We start from the raw sequence: 22,933 nt of genomic DNA on the forward strand, positions 1-22,933 counted from the left end.
AAGGAGGGAGAAATAGTATGCAATTTATTATTAAGGTTTATGACAAGAAATTACCTGTATGATCCAGGCAACCTAAAGGGGTTTTAATCATCAAAGCCCATCTAGGTTTGGTGGTTTACAAATGAGATTGTCGTAGGATATCCTGGAACTTTAGACTTCGAGTCAGTTTGCTGGGTTTGAGTCCTATTACTGCCACATATGGTCAGGTGGGCGTCTATGTCTTCATGGGGATTAACACCACCTCTTAGAACTTTTGTGAGGATTAAACTCTGGTGAAAATGTGAAAATACCTAACATTGGAACCAGTGCTATGTTAGCTGAAAAATATACATTCATCTTCTCTCGATCTCGTATTTTCAATTGCATTACATTTCAAAGCTGTGAAGGCACATGGTAATGGTATTGCTTATGAACCTGGGCAAACATTTATCCTCCTCATACACCTCACAGGAATGACAGCTCTCAATTTATCACAGCCAGTTTTGAGAACTGGGCTCAAAAATTCTCTCATGTCCATTGATCATCTGGAAAAAGAAAATGAATCAGTATGAAAAGTGAGTTTTATGTGTGTAAACAAATATGCAGAACATCACAAAGAAGAAAATCATGCCTATGTCTCAAGTTAAATAAATAATAAAATAAGCTTTCAGTTGCCATGTGGATATTATTAGGAAGGAAAAAGGATATGACTATATGATGCAGACCTAGAAAGGTGATTTCTAGGTAGAAAATGATAAAACAGCAGAGCCAAAGGGGGAAATCAGTGAGAAGATCTTGATTCTGTCTTTTATTCAGTCACTATGTTCCTGAAAAAACTAGTGTGTAAAGTGAATCAATGACATGAAGGAAGCACTTTGCATTTAAAAGAAGAGCTTTAGGAGAGCTACATATAAAAAATATCCTCTCAGCTGAATTTTTTGGCAAATAAGGGTTTTTGATATAATATGTATTTTTAAAGCAGGGTACTTCCTATATACATAGGGAAATAAGCATATGCAAATCAATAAATGTGATACATTAATTAACAGAATGACAGATAAAAGTCACATGATCATCTCAGTAGACACAGAAAAATCTAACTTCCTTTCATGATAAAAACTGTCAAGTTAGGTATACAAGGAATGTACCCAACATCCTAAAGGCCATGTATAACAAGCATCCAGCCAACAACATACTCAATGTTGAAAAGCTAAAAACTCTTCCTTTAAGATGAGGATCCACTCTTGCCATTTCTATTCAATATAACAGTGGAAGTCCTAGCCACACCAATTAGGTAAGAACAAACAAACAAAAAAACCTGTCCAAATTGAAAAGGAAGTAAAATTTACAGATGAAGTGATATTATGTATAGAAAAATCCTAAATGTTACCTAAAAAACTATTAAAAGTAATAAACTCAGTAAATTACAGGATGCCAAATCAACATACAAAAAAAAAAAAAAATCATCTGTGCTTCTATACACTAACAAAGAACTATCTGAAAGAGACATTAAGAAAACAATTCCACAAGTTCCCGTCATGGCTCAGTTGTTAACGAATCCCTCTAGGAACCATGAGGTTGCTGGTTTGATCCCTGGCCTCGCTCAGTGGGTTAATGATTGGGCATTGCCGTGAGCTGTGGTGTAGGTCGCAGACATGGCTCAGATCCCGAGTTGCTGTGGCTCTGGTGTAGGCCAGCAGCCGTAGCTCCAATTAGACCCCTAGCCTGGGAACCTCCACATGCTGTGGTGCGGCCCTAGAAAATACAGAAAGACAAAAAAAAAAAAAAAAAAAGAAAACAATTCCATTTACAATAGCATTAAAAACAATGGCGTATACTATCCTTTGTCTCTCTCTATCTCATTTGCACAGGAACTTGCAGTTCCTTGGCAGTGGAAAGCAACATAAGGAACAATTGTGCCTTGGCGTGTCACCTCTCCAGTGCTAAATCACTTTAACAAGGGGCTCCCAGAGATGCCAAACTGTAATTCAGACTTCCACTGACTGAAGAGGAATCATTTAGGAATCCCTCAAATAAATCGTCTGAGGGAAAGGATTGTTTAGTGAATGCACTGGGGTAGCTCTTTTTAGAACATTGAAATTTGGAAGACATTCCTAATAATTAAAATCATAAAGATCAGTATGGACTAATCAACTTATTGAATGTTTACTGTTTCAACTCCCACTTTTATAGAATCTGTGGATGTAAATAGGGTTTTATTATTCATTTATTCAGCCAATATGATAAACCTGCTATATGACAGGCACCGCTCTAGGCTCTTAGCTTACACTAGAGAACACAGACAATGAACTCTGCCCTCATGGAGTTTACATGCTAAATAGGGGAGCTAGACAACATGCAATAAGCTAAATGAGTAAACAAATAAATGTGTGTATTTCTATATACATGGGAAGAAAAAATAATAGAACGGGGTGAGAAAGCTTAGATATACAGAGAGCTGGTAGCAGTTTTGGGTGGTATGTTGTAGTATTAATAAGGTAGCTAAATCAGGGTTTATTGAACAGGCGAGATAAAGGAGGGAACCAAGTAGATATCTTAGGAAAGATGGTTCCAGCATATAGAAGAACTAGAACAAATTCCTAAGGAGAGAGCAAGTGTGCCTGCATTTCTGAGGAAATCAAGGAGGTAAGGGTTGTTGGGACAGGGGCAGAAAGTGGAGAAAAACAGGAGAAAACTCAGTGAGGTGACAGTTCAGCAGATCATATAAGGCCTGTGGGCCTTAGTAAGGACTTGTACTCTCCTTCTGAGTGAAAAGGAGAGACAATGCAGATTTTGAGCAGGGGACTGACATGATCTGATTTACATTTAAAGTACTGCGGCTACTGCCCTGTTGAGATTATGTAGAGGCGAAGGTAGAAACAGAACTGTTAGGAGGCAGTTACAGTATTCCTGGCAATTGTTGGTGGTGGGTCAGGTGAGTCTACAGGGCTACCTGGTACATGATTTAAGTGTGAAAGACAAAGAGGAATCAAGAATGACTGCAAGGTTTTGGTCCATCTAAGCAGAAGAAGAGCTGTCAAAACTGAAATGAGGACAGTTGTACAGCAGGTTCAAGATTAATATTCAGGGAAGGAGTTCCCATTGTGGCTCAGCAGAAGTGAATCTGACCAGTATCCATGAGGATATAGGTTTGATCCCTGGCCTTGCTCAGTGGGTTAAGGATCTGGCATTGCCATGAGCTGGGTGTAGGTCTCAGAAGCAGCTCAGATCCCTAGTTGCTGTGGTGTAGGCCAGTGCTCTGATTCAACCCCTCCTCTGGGAACCTCCATATGCTGCGGGTGTGGCCCTAAAAAGAAAAAAAAAAAAAAGAGAGAGAGAGAAAAAAAAAAAAAGAATCAGGGAAGACTGGAGGTTTCTCTTTGGACATGTGGAGTTGGGGATACCTACTGACATACAAGCTGTGAGTCAGTAACCCCAAGGGAGCTTTCAGAGCCTCCTTGGGCATATTCCTGTGTTTCACATATGATGGATCAGCTCTGCCAATAGGCTGGTGCTCAGCATAGTTACTCCATATGAAAGCTTCAAAAAAGCTTCCCCACTTCTAAAACTATCTAGTTTCTGGTTTCATTCCCAGAAGAAATCTCAATAAATAGAACAAGAGACTTGTATATTCTCCACACACCATAAGCATCACTTACAATAACTTTAGATGTAGATTTACATAGAATATTGTAATTACCTAGTTACTGTAAAGAATGCCTTCCCATGACTGGAGTTAAATTCACATGTAGGTAGATATTTACTGACCATCAGAACACCACAACTAGTGATGTTAGATTAAACATCTCAATTTCACTTGCTTCTTATATTTGGCTAGACTATTTTGACAGTACATCCAAAAAAGATTAAGGGGAAAATAATGTGTAATCTTTTCATTTTATTACAATAACATTTATTTATTTTTTTGCATTATTTTCCATTCCTTTCCAATTTTTTTTTCCACTGTACAGTTACACATACTAAAAGACTATCATACTGAGTGGAGTAAGTCAGAAAGAGAAAGACAAATACCTTTCCAATTTTATATAAAGGCATCAATTAGGATATTTTTCAATCATAGGACTCTTCTCACTGTGCTGGCAACTCAGACAGGCATTTGGGGGAAAGCGTAACAGAATCCTGCACACAGTGATAGAGGTATTTGGAGCTAATAGAACTGAATTCCAGTGAAACATTATTCTGTTTTAATAGTTTTTAAAAATAAATGGCAGACATTGTCTTAAGTATTACTTCTGCCAATAATAGCACTTGTTAATAAGGGTTTTATATTTAGGTACGTTGGGTATTTATTTTATTCTTCACTTTTTACTCTGTTTACTTTTTTTTCATTTTTTAAATTGTTATTTCCCCAATACAATTTTTTTTTCTACTGTACAGCATGGTGACCCAGTTACATGTACATGTATACATTCTTTTTTCTCATATTATTATGCTCCATCATAAGTGACTAGACATAGTTCTCATTGCTACACAGCAGGATCTCATTGCTAATCCATTCCAAAGGCAATAGGTTGCATCTATTAACCCAAACATTTTATACATTCACATTCTCACTTATTCGCAGTTTTATATTTGCAGCGCATATAGATAAAACCCTTATAACAGCCCAGTACCATTCTGCATCTTGAAGTACCTATTCATTGATCACTTCCCATACAAATTCCTAAAATCACTGCAATTGGTTAAGAGCTTCAGATAAGTTGTAACTTCTACATTTTTAAAAATTAAATACTTAAAGAGTTAGCTCCTAGAAAAACAGCAACAGATTATAGAATACCTATAGATATAGGTAATATTTTTTTGCAAAGAGACAATAACAGTGAGAAAGAGTGGACACAAAACAGGGCTCTGGAATCTACAGCAATCTTTCGAGGCAAAGAAAGACTCTCAAGAAATACATGCATTAACCAGAGAAACAACCTCAGTGATCTGCAAATTTATTTGACTAACATTAATAACAATTAAATGTAAGTATTACTTTATAATACATATACACTTGTACTAATATACTATGTACCATAAAATATACACAAAACATAGATGAAACGTAAATTAATGTAAATAGCATTCTAATAATTCCATTTTGCGTCCTAATGGATCACCTTTACCCTCAGGGTGCTGGAACCCTGCTTGAGAGACCACTGAACATAGCAATCCAGTGCTCTAGGAACTTTTCAGCTAAAAGCAACCTCTCTGTCTCAGTCTCCATTATGTTTCAGATGCAGATTGCTGCCTTGCTGCACCAAATACAAAACTATTGTTGACTGCTCCTGCCACTGTGGCCTGAAAGTGGCCACCCCAAGCCGTCAGTCTGAGACTGGAGACACGGAGGCGTCATGTCAGTTTAAAGGATTGGAAGGAGATAAATGCCACAGTCCCAATCAACCCACGCCAAGAACAGAATACACCAAGCCTTTTGTAGGGCCTTTGAATGATTCAAATGAGCGTTCATTCCTGCCAACAGCAATATAAAAATTGACCCCTCAGAAGCAGCACTTTGATGTTTGCACAAGGCATTCTCTTTGCCAGGCAGGCATTTTCCCTTAACTTTCTGCCAGCTACTGGCAATCTCATGACTGCCTATACATATATCCAGGTCCATGTACTAGGCTGTTTCCCACTGCGGGTTTCTCACATAAAATCGCTGTCTTTTCTCATTGAATGTTTGTGTGTTTCAGTCCATATGCATCCACAGACAATCACGCTGTTCAAGGAAAACTGCTGAGACCCAGAGAAGGAAATAAATAATTACGTCTTATTTTAAACATATGGATAGCATAGATAATAGGTGATGAAACTATCGAACTCCCCTTTTTAAGGCAAACATATACACCAAGTTATTGACAAGATATCATGTCCTTGTCCATAGGACAGTGTCAAGGTTAGTCACTTATCTTGTCTATTTTAACGATTTGGGTGGTAAGTAATAGATCTGATCAGCTGAGCTAAAATAAATCAAAGATTATGAAAGTGAACCTCGGTAGTGACTTGGTTCCCAGATAAAGTAAGTAGAGCTCCAAGAATACCCTTACAGAACAATCCAGATCATAAGGTAGGGTCTTGTTTACGTTTGAATATGCAGGACAGCCATTTGTTGGCTTAAGCAAGTCCCCACACTGACAACGGTTTTCAGCAAAGTACATCCTAACCCTTACTACCTGCGATGAAGTTGTAGTGGTAAAAAGTAGATATGCTCCTGAAACACACTGTCATTTTATAGCAATGACCACATATTTTCTATCCCAATGAAATATTTCAAGAAGGTATTATTTTTAACAATTTAAATGTTGATATAATTTTAGTTAAACAGACTTGAATTTTTTTCTTTATTAAAGTCTTCAGCCAGTTTTCACATTTTCCCAAAAGTATAGGTTCAATCAGAATATCTTTCAAGGATAAGTAAAGAAGGAATTCAAAAAAACTTTAAGTTAAAAAAAATTAGACTTTAGAGTTCCCCTTGTGGCTCAGTGGTTAACGAATCCGACTAGGAACCATGATGTTGCGGGTTCGGTCCCTGCCCTTGCTCAGTGGGTTAAGGATCCAGCGTTGCCATGAGCTGTGGTGTAGGTCGCAGACACGGCTCGGATTCCCGCGTTGCTGTGGCTCTGGTGTAGGCCAGCGGCTACAGCTCCGATTCGACCGCTAGCCTGGGAATTTTCATATGCCTCGGGATCGGCCCAAGAAATGGAAAAAAGACAAAAAAAAAAAAAAAAAAATTAGGCTTGATTTGTTATGTTAGCACATAAAAGTATTCTAGATAGTTTAGCATCCTGGCATATACAGAAATGCATTATGTACTATTTAATATGAGTACCGTATGTGTGTTTAAATCTACAATATTCATATTGCAGATCTGTGAGGTTTAATTATCATACATATTCACACTATTTGTCTTACAAACACTAAAATATAAGCCATATAAAGTATTTATGTTTCTGTCTCCAATTTCTTTTGAAGACGAAGTAAATGCTAAAAAGAATAAAAATTGTTTCATGGAACTTTTGAGTTTAAACAGAACTTTAGCACCAATCCATTTATTTTGTAGTTGAGGAATTTGGGTCCTGTTTCAATGGCTCACAGCTAGCCAAGGGCCAAGACAGGAATAGGAGAGAGAAGGTCTGACTCTTTCCAATTTTCTTCAGTCTCCAGACTAACCACAGTTCCCTTCAAGTAAATAACAAAGGAGGAAATTTCAAAGTTTAATGATGGTTAAAAAAAAGTTAAGCTTTCTTCAGTACAGTCGATTCACTCACTGTTAAAGTACATCCAAATGCACTAGGAAAGCTACACAGTAGTTTATTATTGTAATAATACCCTCACTTATTGGGCTTATATTTATTCTAAGAGTACAGGTGTCCTAACTGTGCCTTTCCAACAATGCACCCTTGATCAACCAGACTATATAAAATTTTGTGAACTGTGTAAAATAAAATCTGAACTCTTTATTCCCCTAATTAAAATTCTTCCTTGGACTTCCATTTTCTATACAGGTCAAGGACTAAGCTCCTTCACCTAGCCCTGTCCATACCTTCAGCCTCACCTCTTTCATTGTCTGTCTTAGTTTTATCTTCCAGCAACACTGAGCTGGTTGTGGCTTCCACACATCTCATATTGCTTATTGCTTCTCTGTCTTTGTTCTTGCTCTCCCCCCTGCCCAAAACATCCTCCTTCCCACCAGCTAAGCCCCTCTCCACTCAACTGGCTCATTCTCATCACCCTCAGCCCTACTCCACCAACTGGTTCACACATGAGTCTCAGCACTCAGGTGACACCTTCCTTAGCAGGCTCTTTTTGACACCTCCCCCACTGCCATCTCCTAGATTAAGTGTCATTCTTTCACAATTCTGTACTCCCTGCACATTTAATCACTGCTCTTTGACAGATTAGAACACACTGTGTTGTATTCTACTTCACCTAGTTTGCTATGATTTCTTTGAAGGAAGGACTACTGTACAATGAGCATAGAATCTGGTATATAATAGGAGCTCCAAATAAGCTCAACAAATGTTACTGGGATGATCAAATAATTAATCACTAAATGTGTTCATATGCGTAAAGTGCACAGGACAGTGTTTAGCATACAGAACATGAAGAATGCCAAGAAATGAATGATGGCTAAACTTTTAAGATCTGCCCCCAGTCCTATGTTCTTCTGACTAGAACAACATTCTTCAATAGGAATCAGTTGGTAGTTGGATGATCACTGGAATTTGCCAGAGGAATTGGGGAAACTTCTGATTTGGGCAACTCTTACAATGAATCTCCAAGAATGGGATGGGGTTTTTTAATTAAAAAAAAATTTTTTTTGACCTTACAGAGAGTGTAGTGCAGAAAAGTCAGTCAGTCTCACCAAACAGTTTCATGAGGACTATTTCAGCGTACAAAGAAAATGATATACTGATATTTTTTCATGGTGGATCTTCTTCTTCAGTCCTTGGGATTCATAAAGTCTTCCTTTGGTTTATGACTTCAGATTTTATGCCTAATATATCCACTAGGTGTCAAACTATTATATACAGTGTGTCTCATTATAACAGTATTGCTGGGATAGAGAAAAAACTTCATTTCCTTCTTGGCTTGAGTGAACATTACTCTTTTCTGTGTGTGGGTTTCATAGTCAATCAACCTCCTATCATAATGTGGATACTAGGAATAAATCATATTTTTTAAAAGAATGTTTTTTTCTGTCCTGTGTTCTTCTTCCACTTTTACCAGAAATGGGTTACTGTAATGTTGGCAATTCAGCACTATATCCATTTGTGGAATGGTTTCCATAGATTGCTATCTGAAAGCAGGTGGATGCAATCCTTTCTTGTTCTGATTTAATTTTCTTAGATTTTATTTTTTGTTATAATCTGCGTGCTATAAAGTCAATGTATTCAGGAACATTTACTTCACCTTAAGCTACATTACATTAGTTTATTTATGAAAAATTTGAATTAATTAGTATAGTCTTTTATAGTGACAGAATATTTTCATAAGCATTGGGCTATCTGTGTCCTATAATACTCTAATAAGGTGAATAAAGAATAGTAATTTTATTACATTCATTTTTTTTAGTTAAAGAAATTAAGTCTTCAATAGTTGAGCAACTTGCCCAAGGTCACACAAATAGAATGTTGTCAGGGCTAAAATGAAACTCCTATCTTTGGAATAAGATACCTGTGATCTTAATCTCTTGAAATTCATTTTCAGTATTAGTCTATATTAATTTTTGAGATCTCTTAAGTCACTCCAAGTAATATTTTTCATATGTATTTGTCTTCATAAATTGATGGAGTCTCAGATAGTCTCTGAGGGATAGTTTGCCATAATCCACAACTTCTTGGGAAGTAAATATTTGCAAATTTACTTTCTCCAATGAAGTCTTTTTTTTTTTTTTTCATTTTGGCCATGCCCACAGCATGTGGAAGTTCTTGGACCAGGGATCAAATCCATGACATAGCAATGACCCAAGCCACTGAAGTGATAAAGCTGGATCTTTAACCCCCACTGCACCACCAGGGAACTCCACCACTGCAGTCTTAAACCCCTCAAAGTCATCCACAAGGACTGAAACCAACTGGTTTGAAACTCTTGTTCTTGTTAATGTATTGGCATCTTCATACAAATCATGAATGTTTTTAATGGCATCTAGAATGGTAAGTCCTTTCCAAGAATTTTTAATTTACTATACTCAGATCTACCAAAGGACTCCCTATCTATAGCAGCTATACCCTTACAACATGTATTTTAAATACTAAGACTTGAACATCAAGCTACTCCTTGATCTATGTTCTGAGGTATGGACGTTGTGTTAACAGGAATGAAAACAACATTAATCTCATTGTACATCTGCATCAGAGCTCTTGAATGACCAGGTGCATTTTCAGCAAACAATAATATTTTGAAAAAAATGCTTTTTATTTTTTTCCTAAGCAATTGGCCTCAACAGTGGGCTTAAAATATTCAGTAAACCATGTTGTAAACAAATGTGCTGTCATTCAGGGTTTGTGTTTCTTTTCTTTTTTGTTTTTGTCTTTTGTCTTTTTAGGGCTGCACCCATGGCATATGAAGGTTCCCAGGCTAGGGTTCTAATCAGAGCTATAGCTGCCATCCTATGCCAGAGCCACAGCAATGCCAGATCTGAGCCGCATCTGCAACCTACACCACAGCTCACAGCAAGGCTGGATCCTTAACCCACTGAGCGAGGCCAGGGATTGAACCCTCAACCGCAAGTTTCCTAGTAGGATTTGTTTCCACTGTGCCACAATGGGAACTCCAGGGTTTGTGTTTCCAATCATAAAGCACAGGCAGAATAGATTCAGCATAAATCTTAAGGGCCCTGGGATTTTTCAGGATGGTAAATGAACACTGGCTTCAACTTAAAGTCACCAACTGCAATAGCTCCTAGCATAAGAATCAGCCTGTTCTTTGAAGATCTGAATGCGAGCATTGACTTCTCTCTAGCTATGAAAGTCCTAGATGTCATCTTCTTCCAATAGAGGTCCGTTTCATCTACATTAAAAATATGTTGTTTAGTGTAGCCACCTCCAGTAGTTATTTTAGCTAGATCTTTTGGATAACCTGTTGCAACTTCTACCTAAGTAATTGACGCTTCACCTTGCACTTTTATGTCATAAATATGGCTTCTGTACTTAAACCTCATAAGCCAACCCCTGCAAGCTTCCAACTTTTTTTTTCTGCAGCTTCCTCATTGATCTTAGCCTTCTTAGAATTGAAGAGGGTTAAGGTCTTGCTCTGGATTGGGCTTTGATTTAAGTGGATGCTATGGAAGGTTTGATCTTCTGTTAGACCAATAAAACTTTCATCAGCAAAAACTGTTTTGTTTTCTTATGATTTGTGTGTTCACCGGAATAGCACTTTTAATTTCTTTCAAGAACTTATCCTTTACATTCATAACTTGGCTTACTATTTAGTACAAGGTGCTTGGCTTTTGTTCTATCTCAGCTTTCAACATGCCTTCCTCACTAGGCTTAATTATTTCTAGCTTTTGATTTAAAGTGACAGATGTGCTACTCTTTCTTTCATTGATCACTTAGAAGCTACTATAGGATTATTAGTTGGCTTAATTTCAATGTTATTGTGTCTCAGGAAATAAAGAGGCCCAAGGAGAGGGATAGAGAGAAGGGAATGGCCAATGAGTGGAGTATTCAGGACACACACAACGTTTTCAATGAAGTTCATGGTCTTAATATGGGCACAGTTCATGATGCCTCCAAACAGTTATAATGGTAATGTTGAATATCACTTATTACAGATCACCATGACAAATAAAATAATGAAAAATTTAGAAATTTTGTGAGGATTGCCAAAATGTAATGCATAAAGTGTGCAAAGCATAGAAAAATGCTGTTGTTAGATTTTCCCTGTACAGGATTGCCACAATCTACAACTTAAAAAAAAAAATCTGAAAAGCACAATAAAGAAAAAGGACAAGAAAAATGTGACTGCAATTGGTAGAACAATTAGGTTAAAAATCAGTAAGTATATGGAAGTCTTGAACAGCACTATCAAGATACCTAATTTGATTGACATTTATAGAACATTCCACCCGGCAATAGAGGACCACACATTTTTCTCAGCTGCACGTGGAATGTTTACCACGGTACAAAGTAATCTGTACCATAAAATAAATCAAATTTGCAAGGATTGAATTTATACAAAGTATGTCCTCTGACTACATTATAGTAAAAACTAATAATTTTCCCCAAATTAATGCTTGACACCAAACCTCAGATCCAGGAAACTCAGAGTACTACAAGGAGGATAAATGCCAATACGACAGTAAGGTATATCAACGAAGATGAAGAAAAAAAAATCCTGAATCAAAATAAACATAAAAATAATTTTATAATACAACCAGACATGATTTATCCCAGATATGCAAGGTTGGTTCAATATTCAAAAATCAATTAATTTAGCCTATCACATTGGCAGACTAAAAGAGGAAATCACAGGATCATATTAGCAGATGCTGAGCAAGCACTTGATTAAATTCAATACCTAATCATGAATAAAACTCTCAGTGAGCTAGGAAGATAGAGAAATTTCTCAACTTGATCAGACCATCTACAAAAATCCTACAGATAAATATCATGATTAATGGTGACAAACTTGATGCTTTCCCACTAAAATCAAGTACCAGGCTAGGTAAGTCCCTCTTACCATTCCTTTTCAACATAGTAATGGAAGTCTATGCCATAAGGAAATAAAACTAAAATAAAAGTAGACAGATTTGGAAGGAAAGCATATTTACTTGCAGATAATATAATCCTCTGGGTAGATAATCTAAAAAAACTGACCAAAAAAACCTTATGGAACAAATAAGTGATTACAGCAAGGTTGATGGATTTGAGGTTAATATACAAAAGTCAAGCACTCTATGCACCAGCAATGAATGAGTGAAACCTGAAATTAAAAACACAATACTATTTATATCATAACCCCATAAAATGAAATACTTAGGTATAAATCTAACAAAATATTGTAAGATCTATATGAGAAAAACGAAATTCTGATGAATTAAATCAAAGGAGATTAATAAATAGATATTCCATGTTCATGCATAAGAAGACTCAATCAAGATGTTGGTTCTTCCCAATTGGATTTATAGATTAAATGAAAATACCAAATTCTCAGCAAGTTACCTTGTAGGTATCAACAAACTTATTCTCAAATTTATATGAAGAAGAAAAAGACCCAGAATAACAAACACAATATTGAACAAAAAGGTTGGAGGACAGATACTTTCCCATTTCAGGACTTATTATAAAACTACAGTGATGAAGACCATGTGGTGTTAAATAGATCAGTGGAATACAACAGCAAGAGTTCAGAAATAAATTTTTAGAAAATCTATTTTTTTAACAAATCTTTTTTTTAAACAATTTTTTTTAACAAAAGAGCAAAAGCTATACTAGGGAGCAAAGATAGTCTCTTCAACAAATGGTGCTAGAACAGCCGGACATTCACATGCACACACACACGATCCTACACTCTTCACAAAAATTAACTCAAAATGGATCATAGACTTAAGCATAAAATTCAAACTTATAAAATTCCTAGAAGACAATGAAGTAGAAAACCTAGAAATCCTTGAGTAAGGATGATACCTTTTGTATACAACATGTAAAACATAATCTTGAAAAAAATGATATGTTAGACTTCATTAAGATTAAAATCTGGTCTGTGAAAGACATATCAAGAGAATTAGAAGACAAACGACAGGCTGAGAGAAAATATTTTAAAAGGCACAGCTGATGAAAGACTGTTATCCAAAATATTCAAGGAACCCTTAAAATTCAACAGTAAGGAAATTAATGACTTAATTATAAAATGGGCCAAAGATGAACAGAAACCTTACCAAGGAAAATAACACAGATGGCAAATAAGCATATGAAAAGATGCTACACATCATATATTATCAGGGAATTCATATTATAGCAACAGTGAGATACCACCATACACCTATTAGGATGGCTAAAATCCAGAACACTGACAATACCAAATGCTGACAAGGATGCAGAGCAGCATGAACTCTCATTCATTGCTGGTGAGAATGCAACATGGTACAGATATTTTGGAAGAAGTTTGCAGTTTTTTACAAAACTAAACATACATATAGTCTAGCAATCATGCCACTTAAATGAGTATTTACTTAAATGAGTTGAAAACTTTGGCCTACAAGAAAACTTGCACATGAATATTAATTGTAGCTTCATTCATATTTGTCAAATCTTGGAAGCAAAAAAGATGTCCCTTCAGTAGGTGAATGGATAAACTGTGGCACAACCAAACAATGGGATATTACTTATTGCTAAAAATAAGTTAATTATTAAGCCATGAAAAGACACTGAGAGACCTTGAATGCATATTGCTCAAGAAAGAAGCCAGGAGTTCCCGTCGTGGCACAGCAGAAACAAATCCTACTAGGTACCATGAGGTTGCAGGTTCGATCCCTGGCCTCCCTCAGTGGGTTAAGGATCTGGTATTGCCGTGAGCTGTGGTGTAGTTCACAGACACAGCTAGGATCCCGCATTGCTGTGGCTCTGGAGTAGGCCGGCAGCTGTAGCTCCAATTTGACCCCCAGCCTGGGAACCTCCACATGCTGCGAGTGCGAAAAAAAAAAAAAAAAAAAAAAAAGGAAAAGAAAGGAAAGCCAACCTGAAATGGCTGCATAATATATATTCTGACTTATATGACATTCTGGGAAAGGCATAAATATGGAGATAATAAAAAACATCAGTGATTTCCAGAAGTGGAGGATGTGGGATAAAGAGATAATTAGGGATAACATGGAGAATTTTTAGGGCAGTGAAAATACTCTGTATATTATTATAATAATGGATATATGTCATTATACCTTTGCTCAAACCCAAACAATGTACAACAGCATGAGTGAACTCTAAGGTAAACTATGAACTTTGGATGATTTTGATGTGTCAACGTAGATTCAGCCTTCATCAATAACGTACAGTTCTGGTGTGTGACATTGATAATGGGATAGGCTATGCATGTGGGGGGGTAGGGAGTATGTGGGATAAATCTAAAACTGTTTGAAAAAAAAAAGCCTTGTAAAAGTTACAGGAGTTCCCGTTGTGGCTCAGTGGTTAACGAATCTGACTAGGAACCATGAGGTTGAGGGTTCGATCCTTGGCCTCACTCAGTGGGTTAAGGCTCTGACATTGCTGTGAGCTGTGGTGTAGGTTGCAGAATGCGGCTAGGATCCTGAATTGCTGTGGCTCTGGTGTAGGCCGGTGGCTACAGCTTTGATTAGAACCCTACCCTGGGAACCTCCGTATGCCACGGATGCGGCCCTAGAAAAGAGAATAAATAAATAAATAAATAAATAAATAAAAAGTTACATATTGTTAGCCCATTTATGTAATATTTTCAAAACAAAATATTTTTAAAGATGGAAAATAGACAAGTGATTATCAGAGGCTCTTAGAAATAGTAACATAAGGGAAATCTTTGTGGTGATGCAATAGTTTTGTATTTGGGTTGTGGTGGTGGATACACAAACCTGCATTTATGATAAAAAATCAGAACCACACACATACACACACACCTCTTATCGATACCATAGTCTTGGTTTGGATACTACATTACAATTATATAAGCATTAGGATAAACAGGTTGATGGGCACTTAAGACTTATCTGTACTGTCTTTGTAACTTCCTATGAATCTGTAATTATTTCAAAATAAAATTTGAGAAAAATGCCGTATCTCCTCAATTTGCTGTGTAGATGCCATAGGATCCCGTTAATCCCAGAGGCATTTTTACAGAAAGTGTCAAACTGATTATGAAATGTATATGAAACTTCAAAGGACCTAGACTAACCAACACAACTTTGGAAAATATGGATAAAATTAGATGACTTTCACTACCTGATTTTAAGACTTATTATAAAGCTGCTATGATCAAGACAAAGTAGTATTGATGAAAAGATAAACAGATCAATAAAACAGAGTCCAGAAATAAACCCACATGTATATGATCAATTGATTTTTTGACAAAATTACAAAAGTAATTCAATCAGAAAAGGATAGACTTTTCTACAAATAGTGCTGGAAAAATTGGTTATCCAAATTAAAAAAAAAAAAAAAAGTAGATCCACATCTCATTGCATATACAAAAATTAACTCAAAGTGGATTACAGAAATAAATATGAAAAGAAACCAATAGGAGTTCCTGTCGTGGTGCAGTGGTTAACGAATCTGACTAGGAACCATGAGGTTGCAGGTTCGATCCCTGGCTTTGCTCAGTGGGTTAAGGATCTGGTGCTGCCGTGAGCTGTTCTGTAGGTCACAGACGTGGCTCAGATCCCACATTGCTGTGGCTCTGGTGTAGGCTGGCAGCTGTAGCTCCAATTCAACCCCTAGCCTGGGAACCTCCATATGAGCAGCCCAAGAAATGGCAAAAAGACAAACAAACAAACAAACAAACAAAAAGAAACCTATAAATCTTCTATAAGAAAACAAGAGAAAAACATTTATGAACTTGATCTAGGCAAGGATTTTTTTAGATATGACACCAAAAGCACAATTAATAAAAGAAAATAATTGATAATTTGGGCTTTATAAAAATGAAAACCTTTTACTCTGTGAAAGACACTATTATAAGAACAAAAAGACAAGCCACCATATGAGCAAAAATAAAATATCTGATTAATGATCTTACATTCAGAATATAAAAAGAAATCTCAAAACCCAATAATAGGGAAATTGAAAAGCATGGGAAAGGAGTTCTCATTGTGGTTAGGTGGATTAAGGACCCAAAGTTGTCTCTGTGAGGGTGCAAGTTCAATCGCTGGCCTGGTTCAGTGGGTTAAGGATCTGGTGTTGCTGTAAACTGTGGCAGAGTCACAGATGCAGCTTAGATCCAGTGTTGCTGTGGCTGGGGTAGGCCACAGTTGCAGCTCCAATTAGACCCCTGGCCCAAGAACTTCCACGCAGTTTCTACGAGCGCAACTGTAGAAAAACAGGAAAAAAAAAAAAAAAAAAAAAAAAAAAAAAGACTTGTACACAATTTCACCACAAAAGACACGCAGATGGCAAATAAGCACATAAAAGATATTCAATGTCATTAATCACTTAGGAATTACAAATTAAAACCACAGTGAGCTCCCAGTACACATCTATTAGAATGATTACAATTTTTAAAAATGGTCCATATCATGTGTCTATAGGAGTGGAAGAATAGGAACATGCCTAGTGGAAGTATAAAATGATACAAGTACTTTGGGGGAAAAAAAAATGGCTGTTTCTTAAAAAGTTAGACATATATCTACCATCTGTCCTAGTTATTTCACTCTCAGGTACTCATCCTAGTGATGTTAAAACATATATCTGCAAGAATATTTTACATGTCTAGAATAGCTTTATTTGTAATAGCCTCAAACAGGAAATAACCCAATGTCTTACAGCAAGTGAATAGATAAATGCATTTTGGTAATACACAAAATGGAATACTATTCAGCAAAAAAAGGATGAACCATTGATGCAATGGATAAACCACAAAATAATTATGCTAGGTGAAAGAAACCAGACAAAAAACAGGACATGCAGTATGATTGTATTTACATAGAAAACTAGAAAATGCAAACTAATTTATAGTGATAGAAAGCAGACCAGTGTTTGCCTGTGTAGGGTGGTGTGCAGGGAGGGGCTAGAGGAGAAACTACAGTGAGACACAAAACAACTCAGGTGGTTGATAGTTGTGTTCATTGTCATGTTGTGGCGATGGCTTCAGAGATGTATGTAAAAGTCAAAATTTATCAAGTTATACACTTCAAATATGTACAACTGATTATATGTTCAGTATATCTCGATAAATCTGGAAAAACAAGCAAACAAAAAGCGTAAGTGATGGCAAACAGACAAAAAGACAACAAACCTTGCTAAAGGCAGGCAATAAAATTGCCACAATGAAGTGCCTGCATCTCCCTATGGTGGGCTTATTCTGTCCTCTGTTCTGGAAGAAATGTCTCCCCTTCCCTCCATTGTGCTCTGGGTCCATTCCTTTGACCTTTGTCAGAACTCATCTCAGTTTTCGAACTGCCCGCTATTACGACTCATTTACTGTCTTCTGGTTATTCCCACTGGAACACAAGTGTGCTCTTTTTGTCTTTCATTTTAAAGACAAACGCCTTCTTTAACTAAATATATCCTTCTAGTTGCTGCCCCACCCCCACCACATACACGGACATAGTCTCCCAAATCTGATCACAACACTTTTTTATAATTCCCCCAATTTTGTGAATCCAGGCATGATACCTCTGCCACATTATTTATTAAACTAATGAACTGTGATGAAAATTAATAGAAAATGGTAGCTCTGTTAATATACAATTGACATGGACTTAGTGATCCAACAGAACTAGTTTTGAATTCTGGCTCTGCTGCAGCCTAATAATGTGACTTTGGTGGGCTATTTAATGCCCTGAGAATGTTTACTACCTGCAAAAGGCGTTTATGATACTCGTTTGATCGTGATGTAAAGGACTGAATGAAATCATGTTTCTACGTGCACCAGCATCCTGCCAGTAATACATTAGACTCAGTCAATCTCCAAGTGCTATGCTGCTGCCTGCCTAGGCTCCAGAAACACAATCTTCCTCCAGTTTCTCTCTTCCTCCTCCTTCCAAGAGGTTCCTTTGTTTCCAGGTGGGGTGAGTCAGCACACCTTAGCACCTTACTGGGAAAGCTCCCCTCATTTTCCCTAAATCTATCAATCTCTCCTCCAACCCCATAAGCATTGCTAGGCAGCATCTCTCGCCCCCACATCCACCCTGAGAACACTTGCTGTGCACTGAGCATGGCAGCCTTGCTTACTCAGAGCTTTTAAATATTTTCTCATTCTTCAGGCCCAACCTAATGTCTAATATCTCCCTGAAACATTGATTACTTTAGAGCAATTTAATCCCCACACCCTTTTTAAAAATCTTCTTCCCTGCAATCAATATGGCAATAAAACAAAATATAAATAAATAAATACAAAAGTCCTATTCCTATAATACCGTTTATGTGTATTTCACAGTAGGACTACTGTTTTAGGTCTTCTCTTGTGTTATTCTCATTTATTTTTGTATTTATGTTTTCCCTCAAGCTACATGATCCTTTAGGGAAAGAAAGAATATTTTTCTTTTTTTTAATTTTAATTTTTTTATTTGAGTATAGTTGATGTACTCTTGTGTCAGTTTCTGCTGTACAGCATAGTGACCCAGTCCTATATATATGCATTCCTGTTCTTTTGAATTACGTAATATTCTTAATATATCATGCAGTTTACGTGGGTTCTGTTAATTTTGTGGAAGGTCATAGATACCCAGACTACCTCCTATTCTCCCACCTACACAGATTTCCTTACTCATAGGTCTCTCCTCTCTCTAGAATGCCTCTCCCTTTCACTTCTGTTTCAGAAGGCAGAGCCTCATCTTGGATCACACCTCTCCCATGAACCTTCCTCTTACTGCTTCAGCATAAGTTATTTTCTCCCTCCTATGTCCTTCCATTGTGCTCACAGATTGAAAAAACCCATATGTCAACTATCAGCTGTGGGAACATGGGCAAGACATTTAATCTCTCTGATCCTTGGTTATCTCTAAGTCTAAAATGAGGATAATAACACCTATCTCATGGAGCCCTTGAGAAGATTAAGTGAGGTAACGCACATGGAATTTCTTCTTAAACTGAACCAGGATAAACAAATGTAAGGGACAATTACCTCTATTATGGCTCTTATCTTGGTCTGCCTTGGATTGTAGTTACTTGTCAAGGGCTCTGTCTCCTCAACTGGTGTGAGAAATCCTGGAAAAGACGCATAAAATCATGTTCATAACTCCCACAGTGCTGTGGTGCTGTGCACACATAGATGCTCATTAGAATGTGTTGAATTGAATGTGCTGAAGGCATATCGGAGCCCAGCTCTTCTTCCTATAGAGAAGCAAATACCTATCAGAGCATTTGTAATTCTACGGATAGATAATAAACAAACTAGCAAACGAACAAAAATCCAAATATCTTTGCCTTTTTTACATGCACCAAAAGATGATTTTTAAAGGAGAAATAGGGAATTATTTCTCCTGATAAATGCTGCATGTTCAAAGTCCACAGAGAAAGTAGCTAATACAATTCATCAAATGAAATTTCAGGAATTTAGGAAACAGCAAGTCCTAATTAAACCAAAACAACAATCCACATCACATGCACATTCTATTTCCAAGCTATGATCTTGTATCTTATTATCACCCAGGGTTTTGATGTCAGGACTTGCAGCAGAGGAGTTGAGCTGGGAGCCAAGACAGGATGACAGTCCAGCTCTTGTGGGGGAGTCTAAATTGGAACGTCAGATGTTTATTCAAAGTCAGGGACATCTGCCAACCAAGGACGAGATGGTGCCGTTAACTGACCAAGTGACTTCCTGCAGCCAAAAATGGAAGAATAATGTTGAGAATTCTGTTGTAAATATTCCACTTCTCCGTAACTTCTTTAGGAGGTCTTGTCTGACCTTCCTGGTATAGTTGGAAACTTTCTCTCTATATGCCCATCATTCTGTTCTCATCTCTGCCTGGTACACAACACATCATTTGGGAGCAAGAAGGGTTTCCTGATCCACTTTGGGCCAGTCAGACTTTCAGTGAAGCTTTGAACATAGAGTTGGAATTAGCCAGTGTTGTGCTTAAAATCCCCATAATCCCTCAAGAGGAAATGCTGACTAGACTCCTAGATATGACTTTGGAGCCTCGAAAAGAACTGTGGGCTGAACATATACACTTGTGAATCATCATCTTATAGATGGCTGGCCATATGGATAACATCTTCTAGGGCAAGAGATTATTGAGAGAAGGGGAGGCAAAGGAAAGGAAGGGAAAGAAAAGGAAGAAAGGATGGAGGGGGGAGAAGGGAGGGGAGGGCTCAAGACTTGGATTTACTATTTACCTAAGGAGAAACTTCTGGCAAGGCTTTGGCTCATCCTGGGTGACAATTTTATTTTCTATAAAATGTCCATTCATTCACTTATTCAGTCATTTAATTGACACATAATTTTTAAATGCTTATTATAAGCCAGACATGGTGCAAGATGTTGAGGATACAGTGGAAAACATAATGAAGACTTTGTCTTAAAATACAGATACAATCCAGAATGAGATAGACATAAATGAGTGCCATGACAGGAAGTAGCCAGCATAAATTTGGTGCCCTTTCAGGAGCCAACCGCTCCAGTTCTGGGGCATCAGGAGAGGTTTCTAGAAGAATGATATCTAAGAGGAGATCTGGGAAATAAATTAGTGGTTTTCCAGGTAAAAGTTAGGAAATGGGAGGAAACAAACTGGACAGAAGAGACAAGTGCAAAAGCCTGGTGAGAAGAGAGGGCAGGGAAAATTTTGAGCAATGGTGAACATTTCAGTATGGCTTAGAGAACAAGTATGCCATGAAGAAAGGAGAGAGAGTCAGGCTGGGTCCAGGTTACAAAGCATCTTGTGGGTTGGCTGTAGGAGGCTGATTTTCATCTTAAAGAAAGGGAAGAGCAATAGAGGAGTTTTAGTCATGGGAATTCTTTTAATAGAATTATGTTTCAGCAATAGAATTATTTTTTCAGTGTGGAAACTAGATTGGAAATAGGAAGGTCAATTAGGAAGCTGTTGAATTAATCTAGGTAGGGGATGAAGATGCCCTGAATCAAGACAGTTGCTGTAGAGATTAAAAAAAAAAAAAAATTTGGATTCTAGTGATAGTGAAAATATAGGACATAGCAGCAGTGAGCATTCCTGGAGTGAGCAGAAGTCAAGATAACCTAGACTTCAGTAGTGAGATGACATTTTACTCAGCTTAGTAATAGAGTTAGTTAACCCAGCTAGCACAATGACCTCTGACCTCACATAAGTTTTGTATATATGAGTATGTCATGTGTGCACATTTGCCTTATGAAACCATCAACCAGAACACCCTCAATTTTTTTTTTTTTTGGTCCTTTTTAGGGCCACACCTGGGGCATATGGAGGTTCCCAGGCTAGGAGGTCAAATCGGAGCTATATCCTACTGGCCTGCACCACAGCCACAGCACCTTCAGATCTGAGCCGAGTCTGTGACCTATACCATAGCTCATGGCAACGCCGGATGCTCAACCCACTGAGGGAGCCCAGAGATCAAACCTGCATCCTCATAAAGACTAGTCACATTCGTTTGCGATGAGCCACGATGGGAATGCCCCACCCTCAATTTTTAACCACAAAGACTGCAAACTTACCTACGTCGGCACTTTGCTTCCCTTCTGTGGAAAGAGAAGTTGTCCATCGTAACATCAGCCCCTTTCTCTGTGCTTTGGACCCTTCCACTTTAACTTTGTATGAACAATTCCCCTTCTGTCTCTTGCATTTCAGACTCTTCCTCTCAATCTGATCCTTCCCTTTAGCATTTAAACATGCTCAATTCTTTCCCAATAGAGAGAACATGGTTCAACCCTCATCTTTCTTCCACCCTAAGTTTCTCCTCCCTTATCTGCCAAACATCTTGAAAGAAAGATCCACCCTCACTGGTCCAGTTCTGGGCACATTTTGCTCTGGCATCCAGTTAGCATTCCTCTTATGTATGTTTACAAACTTGTTTTTTAAAATTGAGAACTATAAGAAACAACCAAGAAACGTATAACAAGTACCCACGAAATCAACAACTAAAATGTTCTAAATGCTAACAATTCTCACATTTACTTCAGAAATATTTTTTTAAAGAAATAAAACTGGTTAATACCACAGTTCCATTTCCTTCCTTCTCTCTCTGCATTATCAGGAATTTAATTTTTGTTTAAAAATTGTTTCCATTTTGCTTACCCTTGTATTTCCAGAACCTAGCAAAATGCTTTGCACATAGCTGGCACCCCACAATATTCTTGAATATATGAATTAATAATAAAAATAGTTTAAGTGCTTTAGGGAAATGGGGCTATGATGAAAGAATAAGGTGAAAGACAGCAAGGTTCTTGGGAGAAATGCCTTGTTGTGAAAATGAGAAGGACCATGCCTAGTCTTTGGGGCTTCAGAAAGTAGAGTGTCAGGATGTAGGTACTGTGCTGGCATAGTTATAAAATCCAAAGTTTTGTTCAGAAAATCTAAGCTTTCCGGTATACACTTCAGTGACAGGTTCTATACTACTTCATAGGATAACTCATTTCATTTTCATATTCCTTGCTTGGAGAAAGGATGGTTATTCACTTTGAGATTATTTTCTTTGAGTATTTCCATGGCAACCACTATGCATGACGCACGCTTAGCTGAAACTGACAGAGTCTTTTCTCCTTGAAAATAATGGTGACAGGTCTCAAGACTGGGGAACTTGAAAGCATCGTTTCCATGGCAGAGTGACACATAGGAGGGAGGGAGGAAGGAAAGGAAGGAAGAAGGGAGGGAGGATGAGAATGTGAGTGAGAG

At 37.4% G+C, this 22,933-nt stretch overlaps 1 pseudogene; it reads right to left on the bottom strand.

The window, feature by feature from the left end:
• LOC106510108 overlaps positions 1-18,293 on the bottom strand; it is a 198,604-nt pseudogene extending 180,311 nt beyond the window's left edge.

This window comes from Sus scrofa, chromosome 4, assembly GCF_000003025.6.
Source record: "Sus scrofa isolate TJ Tabasco breed Duroc chromosome 4, Sscrofa11.1, whole genome shotgun sequence".
Taxonomy (NCBI): Eukaryota; Metazoa; Chordata; class Mammalia; order Artiodactyla; family Suidae; genus Sus; species Sus scrofa.